Raw genomic sequence first — 15,619 nt, forward strand, 5'->3', positions numbered from 1 at the left:
AGTCCAAGATCAAGGCTGATTAAAACACTGAAATTTAATTGAAAGATTATAGAACGCTCCCCCTTGTCCACACCATACTACCACAACAACAGGGCTCCAGTAAAACAGTAGATTACACCTCTAAGTCCTACAAGAAGCAGACTCTCTCTGAGGAGGCATTCTCAGGAAAGCCCAATGTCAAGAGGAAAAACAAAGCAAGGACACTAGAGGAATTCGAATCTTCTAGAACCTATTGCTACAGCAAAAGTTAACATAAATCTTCATACTAAAACCCTATTTACCTCATTCTAATTATTCGTACATATCATATTCACCTTTCAACAAAAAATTACAAGGCCTGCCAAAGGCAAGAAAAAACAGACTGAAGTGACAGAGCAAGCATTAGAACCAGACTTAGATGTGACACAGATTTGGGGATTATCAGACAGAGAATTGAAAATAACTGTGATTAGCCTTTATGTGCTACCCAGAGAGGGGTCCATACAGCATTGTTCTGGGTTCTGTTGTAACTTAGAGGGAAACTTTCACAATGTCCAGAGCCCCCAATGTCCTGCAAATAAAGAGGAAGAGTTCCTCAAATTCCTCTCAGCAGTCACACACTTAGGTGGTACCAACCTTGACTTCTAAATGGAATAGTCCGTCACCAAAGGTAAAGTGATAGCATCTACCTCATAAATCTGAAGAAAATCTGGGAGAAGCTTCTGCCGGCAGCTGGTGCCATTGTTGCCTTTGAAAACCCAGCTGATGTCAGTGTCGTATCATCCAGGAATATTGGCCAGTGAGCTGAGCTGAAGTGTTCTGCTCTATTGCTAGCTGCCTTACTCCTAGAACTTGGAACTAGATCCAGGAAGCCTTACTGGAGCCGAGACTTTTGGTGGTTACTGATCCCAAGGCTGACAACCAGCCTCTCACAGGGGCATCTCCTGCCTACTATTGCTCTGTGTGACACAGATTCTCCTCTGTGCTATGTGGACATTGCCACCCATACAAGGGAGCTCGCTCAGCAGGTCTGATGTGATGGATGCTGTTCCAGAAGTTCTACGCGTGCATGGCACCATCTCCCAGGAACACTCATGGAAAGTCATGCTTGATCTCTACTTCTACAGAAATCCTAAAGAGATTGAAAAGGAAGAGGAGGGTGCTGCTGAAAAGGCTGTGACCAAGAAGAAATTTCAGAGTGAATGCACTGCTCCAGCTCCTGAGTTTACTGTTACTCAACCCGAGGTCGCAGGCTGGGCTGAAGGCATGAAGGTTCCTCCTGTGCCTTTTCAGCAGTTTACTGCTGAAGAATAGTCTGTAGCTCCCACTGCTGAGGCCATTGGACATGTAGGAGCAACCACTGAGTATTCCTAAGCTGTTCATCTACAGATTCTTAAACAGAAAATGGAAATAAGCTTGTTGGAAAATAAACAGTTTCTGAAAAATTTTTTAATAAAACAAAATAACTGTGATTAATATGGTAAGGGCCCTAATGAAAAAAAAAAATGGACAACATGCAAGAACAGAGAGGTAGTGTAAGCAGAGAGATGAAAAATCTAAGGAAGAATCATAAAGAAATGTAAGAAGTCGAAAAACACTGTAACAGAAATGAAGACTGCTTTCTGTGGGCTCATCAGTAGATGAGACATGGCAGAGGAAAGAGTCAGTGAGCTTGAAGATAGATCAATAGAAATAGTTTAGTTAAAGAATCTAAAGGTTGGAAGAGACATTAAAAGTTATCTAATATATCTTCTCATTTTCCTTCTGAAAATTTGGATTAAAAATACATTCTCTTTTCTGATGGTATGCCAATGATGTAAATAATTAACTAACTCTTGCCATCAAGACTATTGCAAATAGAAGCATATCATTTTGACACAACTCACACAGATGTAACAACTTTAGGCATTTAAATACCATTTGCCTATAAAGAACAATGCAACACACAAGTTATAAACATTTATGATTTAATTTGGAAAATTAGAACAGGATTTATCCTACTATTGCATATTATCATGAACGATTCTTTTTAACATCTTTGTACTGTCATTCTTTTACTAAATGCCCTACATTTTTCATGCTTTATGTTTTATACTTGTCTACTGCTACTTTGATCCTATCTGGCATTAAGGATCAGTTGTCAAACATTGGAACTAAAAGCTTTTATCTATGGCCTTGCCTCCTTGGATTCCAGTATTTAACATCACTCAGTCAATGTTCGACTTCAGTCCAGCTGTTCATGTTTGCACATTTAGGTAACTTGCTTCCAAATATTCATGACAGTGAACTATTGAAAGTCAAGTTACTGCTAAGTGGACTTTTTTATATATTGTAATGTCAGAAGAATAGTGCAGTAGTTTCTTAAGATTATTAGCTTTTCCGGGTTTCATTGAATGAAATTGGTATTTAAGCTCGTATTCACATATTTCATGTACTCATATGTGAAATTCTGTGCTAGTGTAGAGGTGGCTAAGAAGAGGTGGTCCCTGCCTTCAAGGCATGATCAGGCTAGAACTGCAGTATTAGAATCAACTTGGAAGATTTTTAAAATTCTGTCATTCAGCCTTGTTCGAGTCAAAGCTCAGACATATAATATTTCTTAAGAATGTCTCAGATAATTTTAATGTGCCACCAGGATTAGAATTGCTGAACTATATTGATAAAAATATCATGCAAATAGATTTGAAAGTGATTGATAGATAAGGATGTTACACACACATACACACACACACACACATGCATGCACTCATGAGATTTCAGAGGGCGGGGAGTTCATGTTCAACGGAGAAAGGGCAACAAATGTTTCTGAGCTTAAAGGGCTGTAAAGATTTTGGAGAGGAATACCTGACTGAGTGGAGTTGCATTCCTGGCAGGGGGACACTAATAATGAAAGAAAACAAAGAAATGCACTTGACAATGACCTTTTTGAATGATATAGAGAGGAGCCAGACCCAGAAGAGAATACTGCAAGGAACTGTGGGAAGTAAGATAAGACAGAGAGCAGGGTCCCACACTGAGAAGACCTTAAAAACTTGAATTTCAGGGTGATGTCATTATAAAGCATTTCTTAAATCGTTTTTTTTTTTTTTTTTTGCATTATTTAACTATCAGGACACTTAAATCCATGATCCTGTTACCCAGCTTAAGTATTAAACATTATTAATTCAGTTGATATCTCTCCCTTCCCTAATCATAACTGCCCCACCCTCTGCAGAGGTAATCCTCATCCTAAATTTGGTGTTTATTATTCTCATACATTTCTTAATACTTAGATACATAGGGACTTATTTTCCCAAACAAAACCAGTTTTTCAAGTTAAAAATTTATTGTAAAGAATTGAAGGGAATAAATATGGCATTGAGTTTACAGACAAAGGAATGGATATCAAGGAATAGGAAGGAAATTTAACGCCTTAAATATAGAGAATGAGGAAACAGAATGAGTCAAACAAAGGTACTGGGCTTTGACCTGAGAGATTAGAATCATGATGTGGTGTTGACAGGTTCAATGAATCATGGAGGGAGAACTGGTTCCTGGCAGTGTAGACGCTGTTTTATGGAATTTGGCTCTATTGACCATTCCCTCCTTGATGAAGCACTTGCCTCATGGCTTTCTGCCATAACTCTCTTTCGACTTTGTTTCTCCCTCTCCCATGGTTCTTTCTCAGTCTCCCTCATGGCTTCCATTTTGTGTTACAGCTCACACTTCCCTGGATAGACTCATTCCCTTCCAGGGTCTTAACACACAAATGCTGATGACTTCCAAATCTGTCTGGTCAACGTGTATGTCTCCTCAGTTCTAGACCTGGATATCTAATTGCTTGTGGTTATCTAGCTCCACAGTCACTTTTAATATGTCCAAAATTAGTCCTATTACCATCTTATTCTCCTTCTGTTTTATTCATCTTTTTAAGGACATATTCCCTCTCCCTTTACTCTCTATCTTTGCAAATCATTCCCAAGATCTATCTTCTTACCCAAGCTAGAAAACTTTCCCACGTTTTTTCCTAAACATCAGCTGTGCCCACTAATTAATGCTATGTCAAGTCAATTTCCTTAATTGTGCTTGTATTGACACCTCCCCAACTCTCTCCACTACCCGAATCTCAGGTTCATTTTGTCTCTTCCCTGGTCAATTATGACAGTCTGTAACCTTATCTCCCCAGCCCCAGTTTTGTCCAGCTCCTGCTATCTGTTTCCCATCTGCTCTCAGAGCAATTTTCTTAAATATAAATATGATCACTCCCTGCCCTCACGTGTAAAAAAAAAAAGAACCCATTACCTTCTGCAGAGGCTTCCCGTTTTGCTCTTCTGAGCCCTAATTAGGATTCTACAGAGTTGACTCAAAGGCAACCAGTGGTACAAAGTTAGAGGCTGAAAGGGCAGATGACTCTTTTGGGGAGACATAAAAGAGTTTTAGATCTGTGCCCTAAGGCAACAGAAATAAATGCAAAAATAAACAAATGGGACCCAATTAAACTTAAAAGCTTTTGCACAGCAAAGGAATCCATCAACAAAATGAAAAGACAACCTATGGAATGGAAGAAAATATTTGCAAATGCTATGACAGATAAGGGGTTAATATCCAAAATATATAAACAGCTCTTACAACTCAATATCAAAAAAATAAACAACCCAATCAAAAAATGGGAGAAGACCTGAATAGACATTTTTCCAAAGAAGACATACAGGTGGCTAACAGGCACATGAAAGGATGCTCAACATCACTAATTAAAACAGAAATGTAAATCAAAACAACAACGAGATATCACCTCACACCTGTCAGAATGGGTATCATCAAAAATAACACAAATAACAAATGCTGGAGAGAATGTGGAGAAAAGGGAACACATACACTGTTGCTGGGAATGTAAATTGGTGCAGTCACTATAAAAAACAATATGAAGCTTTCTCAAAAAACTGAAAATAGAACTGCTATATGATCCAGCAATTCCACTCCTGGGTATACCTCCAGAAAAGATGAAAACACTAATTCGAAAAGATACGTGAACCCAGTGTTCATAGCAGCACTATTTACAATAGCCAAGATATGGAAGCAACCTAAATGTCCATCAATGGATAAAGAGATGTGATATATATATATATGCACACAATGAAATATTACTTATATATGGAATATAAAAAATAATATAAATGAATGTATATGCAAAACAGAAACAGACTCACAGATATAGATAACAAGCTAGTGGTTACCAAAGGGGAGAGGGGCAAATTTGGGGTATGGGATTAAGAAGTACAAACTATGTATAAAATAGATAAGCAACAAGGACATATTATATAGCACAGGGAATTATAGCCACTATCTTGTAATAACTTTTAATGGAGTATAATCTGTAAAAATACTGAATCATTATGCTGTATACCTAAAACTAATATAATATTGTAAATCAATTATACTTCAATAAAAACATTTTTTAATGTGATATTTTCACTATCATTATTTTTTCCAAAAAAAAGAAGAGTTGGGGGAATTCCCTGGTGGTCCAGTGGTTAGGACTCCATGCTGTCACTGCCAAGGGCCTGAGTTGCATCCCTGGTTGGGGAACTAAAAATCCCCCAAGCTGTGCAGCACAGCCAAAAAAAAAGAGTTGGGTTCAAAAGCACAGGTCCCTTCCCCGGCTTCTATCCTTCTGTTAAGTAATTCATTTACCTAGTATTTATTGAGCACCTACCATGTGCCAGATATTCTTCTCAGTGCTGTTATACATGAACTCTTTTAACTTTCACAACAACTCATGGATGTAGGTAATATTTTTATTCCCACTTTACAGATAAGGAAATGAGTCATATAGATGTTAAATTACCCTACGTCACTCAGCTTGGTGGAGTCAAGAACCAGGACTTGAACCCAGGTAATTTGACTCTAGAATTTTGCTACTCAAAGTGGGATACATGACCAGCAGAATTGTATCACTGGTCATATTATTAAAAATTCAGACCTTCTGCCTCCATCCCAAACCTACTCAATCAGAATTTGACTTTCTACAGGATTCCCAGGTGATGTGAATGCCCATTCATTTTTGAAAAGCACTGGGTTCTTAACTATTATATTGCCCCCATATATCAGTAATTCACTTCCTCTTTCTTCTTTAGACACATGGGCTGGCTCTTCTTTTTTATGGGCCTGTCAAAAGCAAAATACAAACCCAGAATCTTGCTCCTTTACATTTCACTGAAAGGATGATCGCAAGAGGAACCCCATTTGTAATATATGAACGTGAGCTCCCAGTAGTGAGCTGAGCCTTCCTGAACACTCCTCCTTTTATGGCTGTTTCATCATTTGTCTCGAAACTGGCATCTGATAATCTCAGCAGAGTGAAGACAGGAAATTAAGAAGCTAGAACTTTTCTGGTCAAGGGAAGTATAAACCAGTTATGCTAATAGTTATTATTCTAACCAGTTCTTGGTGTAGGTGAATTTTATAGCTCCTGAAGAGGAAGTAAGGGACTGATGTTCAAAATGACCCCTGGTTGTCCAAACACTTGATATTAATTCAGTACCACTGGCTAAGCAGGCAGGAGGAAGGGGTGAAAGCCACTATGGCTTAGAGACCAAGTAGCAGGGAAAGTTGGAGATCAGATGCCAATACAACCCTAATTGACATCATAATCACACATCACAATCTTAACAGTGAGTTTAGGTGACACGTATCTTCCAAGTTAATACGGGAAGAGCAGGTGGGTTTCAGAATACACTGTAAACCATTCATGTTTATGAAACTCACTCATAGAGGTTTTTCAGGCCAGCCCCAGCCTTGGCTCCTAACTCACCTGGAGATTGTCACCAGCACTTTGTTGGGTCTCTCACAGAGTGCTCAAAACTCAGCCAAACAGTAATGATAAATGGATGGTTTACGGAGATGGTTCAGAGAGATGGAGAACGTGCCACATCACACACCGTGTGGCAGAAACTTAAGCAAAATCCTCATTAGACATGAGGATTCTTCACGTCTTTCTTTCCCAAGTGCTTTCTTCCCAATCTAGCTTTTTTCCCCTTTTCTTTCTTTCCTCCTTTCTTTTTTCACACAGTATCTAACTAACTGCTGTATCGTTACAAGCATGAACTCTAAGTTAAATGACTTAAGCAAAACATAGACTGGAGAGTTCAAAAAAGAGTAATTCATTTTCTAGCTGGTTTTACTATCTACAGCATCCATTCAGGGTCCTTATTCTCAGGATCCTGCCAAACAAAAGCAGGTCTCTTCCTAGCTGGGGGTAGGGATATCTATTGTTCAGAAGATAACAATAGTTTCTCCATACTGCTATATTCTCCTCTGTTGTAGTATTTCTTCATGGTTATTTATATATATATATATATATATATATATATATATAGAACCAAGACTAAAATCCTTTACCCTATTGGCAAAGGTCTGAGTGGACATGCCATTCTCAACAATCACAAGACAAGGTGCTTGCTTGTTGGAAGGACGTATTTATGTGGAAAACATTTTAAACAGGTCTTTGTGTACGTCAGTGACTCTGGGTACCTCACACACACCTAATCAGAGAGGCCCGACTTATATATATTTTTATACATTGGATTTCCACATGATATTTCTTAGGAAAAGGAGCTCCAATTCAAGAAGCAGTTTTTAAAATATCAAAAACAAGTGACAGACAACATAAAGTCTTACAAGTGCAAACTTATTTGCATGGTGCAGGACTCTACATTATCTAGCCTCTGCCAGCCTTCCCAGCGTTAACTCCTGCTGTTCCCTTCTTACCCCACCAAGCCCTGATGCTGCCGGCCAGCCCTCTTTGGGTTCCCAGAAAGCACACGACGCTTCAAGCTTCTGTGCCTTCACTTGTGCGGCTCTATCCATTTACCTGGGGAGCGCTTATATCCATTCTGAGACACAATTTGTGTTACTGCTGCAATGAAGATGTTCTGGCTGCCGTAACAAAGCACCATAGACTGGGTGGCATAAACCACCTAGTGGTTTCTTTGCTCACAATCCCGGAGGCTGGAAGTCCAAGATCACGGTGGCAGTATGGTTGCGTTCTGGTGAGGGCACTCCTCCAGGGTACAGACTGCTGACTTCTCATTGTGTCCTCATATGGGGGAAAGAGGGCGAGAGAGCTCTCTGGGGCCCCTTTTATAAGGACACTAATCCATTCATGAGGGTTAGTTAATTCTTGAGGGCTCTGCCCTCAAGACCTAGTCACTTCCCAAAGGCCAACCTCCTAAAATCATTACATAAGGGATTAGGATTTCCAAATATGGATTTCGCTGGGGGACACAAACATTCAGTCCATGGCACTGATCTTCCCCATTAGAAGTGATCACGTCTGTTTTTGTTACCCTGAACATACTCATATCACTGTACCTATATCACTTGTATTAACATGTGTTTTAGCTTTTATAGACAATAAGCTTTTTGACAGCAAGGACTCTTTTTCTTATTTGTCCTTGAACATCAGCCAGTGCCTGACTAATGCAAATATCCTTTGAATCTTTGAATGGGAATTCATTTGAATGGTTATTTCCAATCTTAAACAACAACAGACTTTGATGCAAGAAAAGTTGCATAGGTGTACAGTCTGCATTAAGGCATAATTCTGCTTGAGAAGAGTTAATATGCCATGGATCCTTTTTTTCACTCTTGTATTTATTTTTAAAGTATCTCAGGTAAATATACAACATTAATAGTTTAGTCAGAACCAGTATCAATAGTGCATTACAGGATAAAGGTGTAATTTTCAACTACTTCATAAAGTCTGAGAGGGCTCACTAAAGTCTCAACAACAACAACAAAAAAACCCAATTGTGAATGAATCTTAATTTTTAAAAAATTTCTAAAATTTCTAAAATTTTATCAAATTCTGTTGACAAACAGAATTTTTCCTAAGAATAATTCCATAATTTCATATATCCCCAACTGTTGTGTCTGCTTATTAAGAAAATAAACTTATAAAAATAAACATTTTCAGAAAGTTTGCAATATATATATTTGCATATATATGTGTGTGTATGTGTGTGTATATATATGTGTGTGTGTATATATATATATATATATATATATATATATATATATATATGACATGATACTTAGCTGGTAGTGATTGTCTTCTAGAATTGTTATTAGATACCTGGAAAAATTGAAAAGCAATAAGAAAGATTTACAAATTAATTTTCATTCTAAAAAGTAAGGCATACATTTGTGTTTGAATGTGTGTCAATAAGATGGGCTGCCTGACAGCACAAGAATATTGTGAAAAACTATCACTATGTTTTAAAAATGAGAAGTCAGAGTTAGGGCAAGAAATTAATGCAGACCAGACCACTTATACCTTGGAATTAGCATAGACTTGAATTAAAACTGAAATTGTTAAGAGCTCTTTTCTAATTGCACTGTAATAGAAAAAATCTATTTCTAGCCCTGTGATTTATTCATATTCATTCTATGACTCACATTTATGATTAAATTTGGACACTGCCTGGATATTCATCTAGATATAAAGGAAAGAAAAAAAGCTGTTTATCACCTTAAGAAGAGAATTAGTAAAAAAACACATTAAGGTGTGAAAAATGAGCAACTATTAGTATGATATTTTATCCAGAATATGAAAGGCAACTACTTAACCTTCTAAATTCAATAAATCCTGTTATATAGGCAGAATATACTCTTTTCAAATGCCAACTTTATGTTCGGAAAAAAACAAATACCAAAAATAAAACCCCACCAAAATCTGAAGAATCTTTTTATCTCCAAAAAAGAGAAGACAATAATTCCCAACTGTGTACATATTACTTGCATTCCTCAACAACTTTGTCCAAGAATAAGGAAGTATCTTAGGTTTTCATTTAGCTGAATTGAGGAATAAGAATATGTAAATTTCCCTAGATTTTTAGTTATTAATAAACAGAATATAAATATAATTTTTGGCTTTGAGGACATCCCTGGGTACAATTTTTTGTCATTAAGTTTTCTTTTTGTCAGTTGTTCCCAAAGAGAATATCAATGTTGAAACTCAGAAGCCAATTCCAATTTGTTTTAGTGCATGTCTAGTATCTGAGAGGTTTTCTATTTAATATTTAAACATGTTAATAAATATTTAAACAGCAAGTACTTGTGCTGGGTAAATTCTAACCACAGTAGAATGGAAACTACTTTACTGTTCCCAATTACCTTAAGTTGGTAATTCTCAGATATGAGGCTTTTTGATGTGTGATTATGTATGTGTGTGAGTGTGTGTGTGTGTGTGTGTATGTATGTGTAATCACTTTCAGTCTATTCAATGTAAAGTAATTTCCAGATTAATTTTGGGCCAAGTTGAATAAGCAATAAAGCTAGTTGGAAGATTAAAATGACTCTTCTTAAACTTTTGTTTAGTATATGCTTTTGAACAAAATGAAAGTTTTAAGAGGAAAGCAAAAGTCTTTTCTTTTTTTTCTCCTATCTAGTTACTATTATTATTATCCAATAATAATTATTTAACAAGAGATTTACCCTCTTAGCAATTTTTAATATGTACAATATTATTAACTATAGGCACTATGTTGTACAGTAGATTTCTAAGATGTATTTTTCTTGCATAACCAAAACTTTGTACCATTTGACTAATACCTTCTCATTTCCCCTGCCCCATCCCAGCCCCTAGCAACCACCATTCTATCTTTTGCTTTTATGAGTTTGACATTTTTAGATCCTTCACATATGTGGTATCAAGCAGTATTTGTCATTCTGTTCCTGGTTTAAATCACTTAGTATAATATTCTTCAGTTTGATCCATGGTGTAAGAGGAAAGAAAATTCTTTTCAAATCCAAATTATTAGCCATTAGTATGTCTGCTTTTACTTTTCTTTTGCTTATCTTTGATAATAGATTACCATACTGCCCTTAAGCATACAGTTTAGAGTCTCTAGAGTATAAATATTTACAAACAAAATACTTTGCAATTCTGTTAACTATCTTCATGACAAATATCAAAAGTAGAGTAATAAAACGGCTAGAATTTTATGAGGGATAATTATGTCCTATGTCCTTTAGAACAAAGGTCCCAGTGTACTAGCCAGTCCCATAAAAGCTCTATATTTTAAATGACAAAAAAGAATTGCAAACTTCGACTGGCAGGTAAATTTGGGTTGGTAGATAAGAATAAAGAGAAAGTGGATTAAGATTAGAAGGAATCTTTTGATCTGTGTGGTTCTAGCACAGAACTGCCCCCTACAGACTATGAGAAGAGCCTAACGGTCTTTGAAGATTTTTATCAGTGTCTTCAGTCTGTTGAAATGCTTTCAGAGTATGTGTTTTTTAAGGACATAAAATAATCTCCTATATATATTATTAAATGAAAAAAAAACAAGGTAAAGGGGCTTCCCTGGTGGCGCAGTGGTTGAGAATCTGCCTGCTAATGCAGGGGACACGGGTTCGAGCCCTGGTCTGGGAAGATCCCACATGCCGCGGAGCAACTAGGCCCGTGAGCCACAACTACTGAGCCTGCGCGTCTGGAGCCCGTGCTCCGCAACAAGAGAGGCCACGATAGTGAGAGGCCCGCGCACCGCGATGAAGAGTGGCCCCCGCTTGCCGCAACTAGAGAAAGCCCTCTCACAGAAACGAAGACCCAACACGGCCAAAAATAAAAATTAATTAATTAATTAATTAATTAAAAAAAAAAAAAAAAACAAGGTAAAGAATCAAGTGTATGTACTGCTTTTTTCTCTGGTTTTGTGTATGCACAAAGTACAGGGGAAAAAAACTGTAAGAACAATTGTCCCCACAGAAGAAAACAAGGGGATTGGATGAAATAAATATTTTTATCTGTGTATCCTTTTGAAATGTAAAATTTGGTTATATGCATGTATTATCAATTAAAAAGCTACACAGATGCTCGGTACCCAGCTCTCCTGAATCAGAATCTCTGAGGTCTGGCTGAGCTCTCTGAATCTGTATAAGCTATAACTCTCATTTGGTACTTACTGCCTTAAGAGAAGCTCACATGAGAGTATAACTTTTATTCCCCTAACCAGAAGAGGATATGAGTTGGGGGTGGGGGAATCTTATGCTTCTTGTTGAGCAGAGAAGGGCAGGAGTATAACTGTCATTCTTCTATCACCTTACATTATAATGAGGAAGGGTTTTGGAAATAAATTTAACATAGCAGAAGTATGAGGTCTTTAACATTATTGATCTGTCAAGGTCATATATCAGTAAGTGCCAACAACATGATATTCTCACTAACTTTTATTTTTTTAAGGCCATAATAATGAATTAACTGAGCCCTAGACATCTGCAAAAGCAATCAGTGAAGTCCAAAGCTAAGACTGTAGGCCTTGGGGTTGTGAGGTTACCAGATACAGAAGTCACATTACCTTACAGAGAGGTTCTCAATCTCTAGGGTGATTGATAGATGTGGGCAGTCCCATGGTTCTTTGTCATTTCTTCTATTGGTATGTTCCCAGCAGGATGTGCTTGTTCAGGTTACGAAGGGCATCCACGACAAGGATCTGTTGTTTCCCCATCTTCTTCTTTTGGACACAGTACTGAAAGTCAGACCCCTTCCAGCCTCTAGGCAACTTCAGACTACTGATTAGTACTTTGGGGGGTATTCTCAAAACTTCCCAGGATCCATTATTGTCATGTACCCTTAGTATTACCTTTTTTCATTGATTAATCCCTTTGGAGGGTAGGAAGATGGTCCTCATGCAGGATGATCCAAGATGCCCAGAAAGAAGCTTCAAAGGTCCACCATCCCCCAAATTGGCAGACTGAACTGCCCGAGAGGAAGTAGCACATGGTGTCTGAAGATGGGGCAGTGGCCACCCTCATCCTCTCACGTGGGAGCAAAATAGAAACAATCAACTGGGCCTTTTCTAGACTGGTCTGGATGAATGGTTTTAGGAATAAAGACGTAGATATAGAGAATGGACCTGAGGACACGGCAGGGGGAGGGGAAAGCTGGGGCGAAGTGAGAGAGTGGCATGGACATATATGCACTACCAAACATAAAATAGATAGCCAGTGGGAAGCAGCCACTAGCACGGGGAGATTACCTCCGTGCTTTACGACGACCTAGAGGGGTGGAATAGGGAGGGTGGGAGGGAGGCTCAAGAGGGAGGGGATATGGGGACATACGTATGCATATGGCTGATTCACTTTGTTGTACAACAGAAACTAACACAGCATTGTGAAGCAATTATACTCCAATAAACATGTATTTTTAAAAATCACAGCAAATTTATAGCTCTCATTAAGGGGACCAGGACCCTCCCATCTCTTTCTGGTATTAGCCAGATGTTGTCTGGTCATACCATTGATAAGATTGAGGACTGCATGAGGGAATTAGAAGGTCACTCCATTCCTCATCTCATACATGTGGAAGTTCATTAATGTTAGTTAAATTGAGGTTGGGCTCAATCTTCTCTCTAAATTATGAGAAGAACCTATCTCTGGAAACAACATATATATGGATATAGAGAAATGTAAGGGCTTGGGAAAGAGGATAAATATCTCTAAAAGAGATGCACGCTGCTCATTATTCTGTAATAACCTAAATGGGAAAAGAATTTGAAAAAGAATAGATACATGAACATGTATAACTGAATCGCTTTGCTGTACACCTAAAACTAACACAACATTGTTAATCAACTATGCTCCAATATAAAGTAAAAATTAAAAAAAAAAAATAAAAGAGATGAAGTGTTGCTGAGTCACAGCTAACCTGAATACTTGTCAATGCAAGTTGGTTAGAAGGTATGTCCTTGTCTATCTCTTCTTCAGACTATGATCCCTGGACGAGAATGTATAGAAGGAAGCTTTGTTGAGTAGAACTGAAAATGCCTCTTATAATCTCCTCTCCCTGAGTGTCGGTGGGACCTGGGGCTTACTTCTAACCAACAGAATATGGCTAATGTTTTGGGATATCACTCCTGAGATTATGTTAAGTGGAAAAGGTGAAGGGATTTTGCGGATACAATAAGGTCACTAATCAGTTGACTTTAAGTTAATCAAAGGGGAGATTTTCAGGGTGCGTCTGACCTAAGAGGATTAGAGACTCTCTCCTGCTGGCCTTGAAGAAGAAAACTGCTATGACTTCTACAACTGCAAGGAAAGGTATTGTGCCAACAGTCTCATAAGCTTGGAAGAGAACCCCAGGCCCAGATGAGATCCAAGTCCTGGTGCCTCCTTGATTGCAGCTGGGTGAGACCCTGAGCAGAGGGTAAGCTGGGCCCAGATAAACTGGGCTTGAACTTCTCACTCGTGGAAAATATGAGATAATAAAAGTGAGTTATTTTAAGCCTCTGAGTTTGTGGTAACTTATTATGCAGCATAGAAAACTAATATGCAAGCCTATGGAATATTACAGGTAACTCTAGTAGCCTTGTACCATTATAATAAGTTTTTACATGTCTATATTCTCATGCACTTCATGAGAGCTGGACTCCTCTTTGGTTCTCTTTGTGTCTCTCTTCACTTAGCACTTAAACATTCCTTGAATGTTCTTTGAATGAATAAATTAATGGATGAATTCCTTTTTGTTGTACTCTGGTTCTTTTTCAGTTCAGTCTTTCTGCTAAGAAACCGCCCTTCCCATCTCCTAGTTTTATTCCTTCCTCTGACGTTCCCAACTGGAGAAATGGTTATATCCAATAACCAGCCATTTCTGGTTATAATTAGCAAGCATTACCATTGCCAAGTATAGTGAATGTTTATCCCCTTGGGTTTGGGCGTCCTTGTGAGCTACTCAAATTAATGTATTGATATCTTTCTTCATATTCAATCATAAAGACATTTTTCCATTGGCATGTAATCAGCTGTCACTTAACAATTATTAGGACATTCTTAAAATGGATTTCCCATAAAAATTGTCCAATTAGAAATACTACAAGATACAACTACGCTATACATTCTGTTACTTAGGAAAAACTGTGTCAGTCAGGGTTCATTGCTAAAGTGACAGAAATCAATTCTGCCTTTAAGAAAAAAGTGTTGGAAACCTACCTGGCAGTTGACAGGATAAAAAGAAGGATAGAGAATTTGGATTGGAAAAATAGGTTGGAACCAGGGGAAGATGGAAAGTTAGAACCCAAGCTAAAGTGATGACCTTCATGCTGTCAGTGCAGCGTGTTGCTACATTCTTGGCTTGACGCTGGACATCACTCACGAAGCCCTCATCGCCACCATCCTCCCATTTGACCCCCACTCCCACCACCAGAAATAATTCTCAATTGTCTCTTTTTTTGCCTCACTAGCTAAAGATTCAGTGGACTGGGGAAGCATCTGATTGGCAGAGTATTCTATGGATCTGAGAGAGCAAGTATCTGGCATTTTGGTTTCTGTGGCAGTAGGTGGAGCCCTATCTCTCACCAAGACACAATGGCCATTTGTCCAAACATGGGGTTCAGATAGTGGGCTGCCTCCACCCAAAAACACAACCCCTGATACATCCAGTACAAAGCATTGGTGTTTTCTTAAAATAGTCTTAGTTTGATGGAATTGTTGAAAGAAAACAGATAAGAGTTTCCAGAAAGACTTGAAACAAGGGCAGAGAAATCTGGAACATTAGAGTAAGATTATTTAATGGCCAAGTGTACAGCCACTTTTGGCAATAGTTACATAAAGAAGGAGATAAACCCAAGTGGTTCTGGAGACTTCTTGTCTTCCAAGAAATTGCCAT

The 15,619-nt window shown here is 38.1% G+C and overlaps 1 pseudogene; it reads left to right on the forward strand.

Moving 5' to 3' along the window:
• Positions 1 to 529: 529 nt before the first annotated feature.
• On the forward strand, positions 530 to 1,353 carry LOC118893906 (annotated as a pseudogene).
• The last annotated feature ends 14,266 nt before the right edge of the window (positions 1,354 to 15,619 follow it).

Source organism: Balaenoptera musculus, chromosome 4 (assembly GCF_009873245.2).
Source record: "Balaenoptera musculus isolate JJ_BM4_2016_0621 chromosome 4, mBalMus1.pri.v3, whole genome shotgun sequence".
Classification (NCBI taxonomy): Eukaryota; Metazoa; Chordata; class Mammalia; order Artiodactyla; family Balaenopteridae; genus Balaenoptera; species Balaenoptera musculus.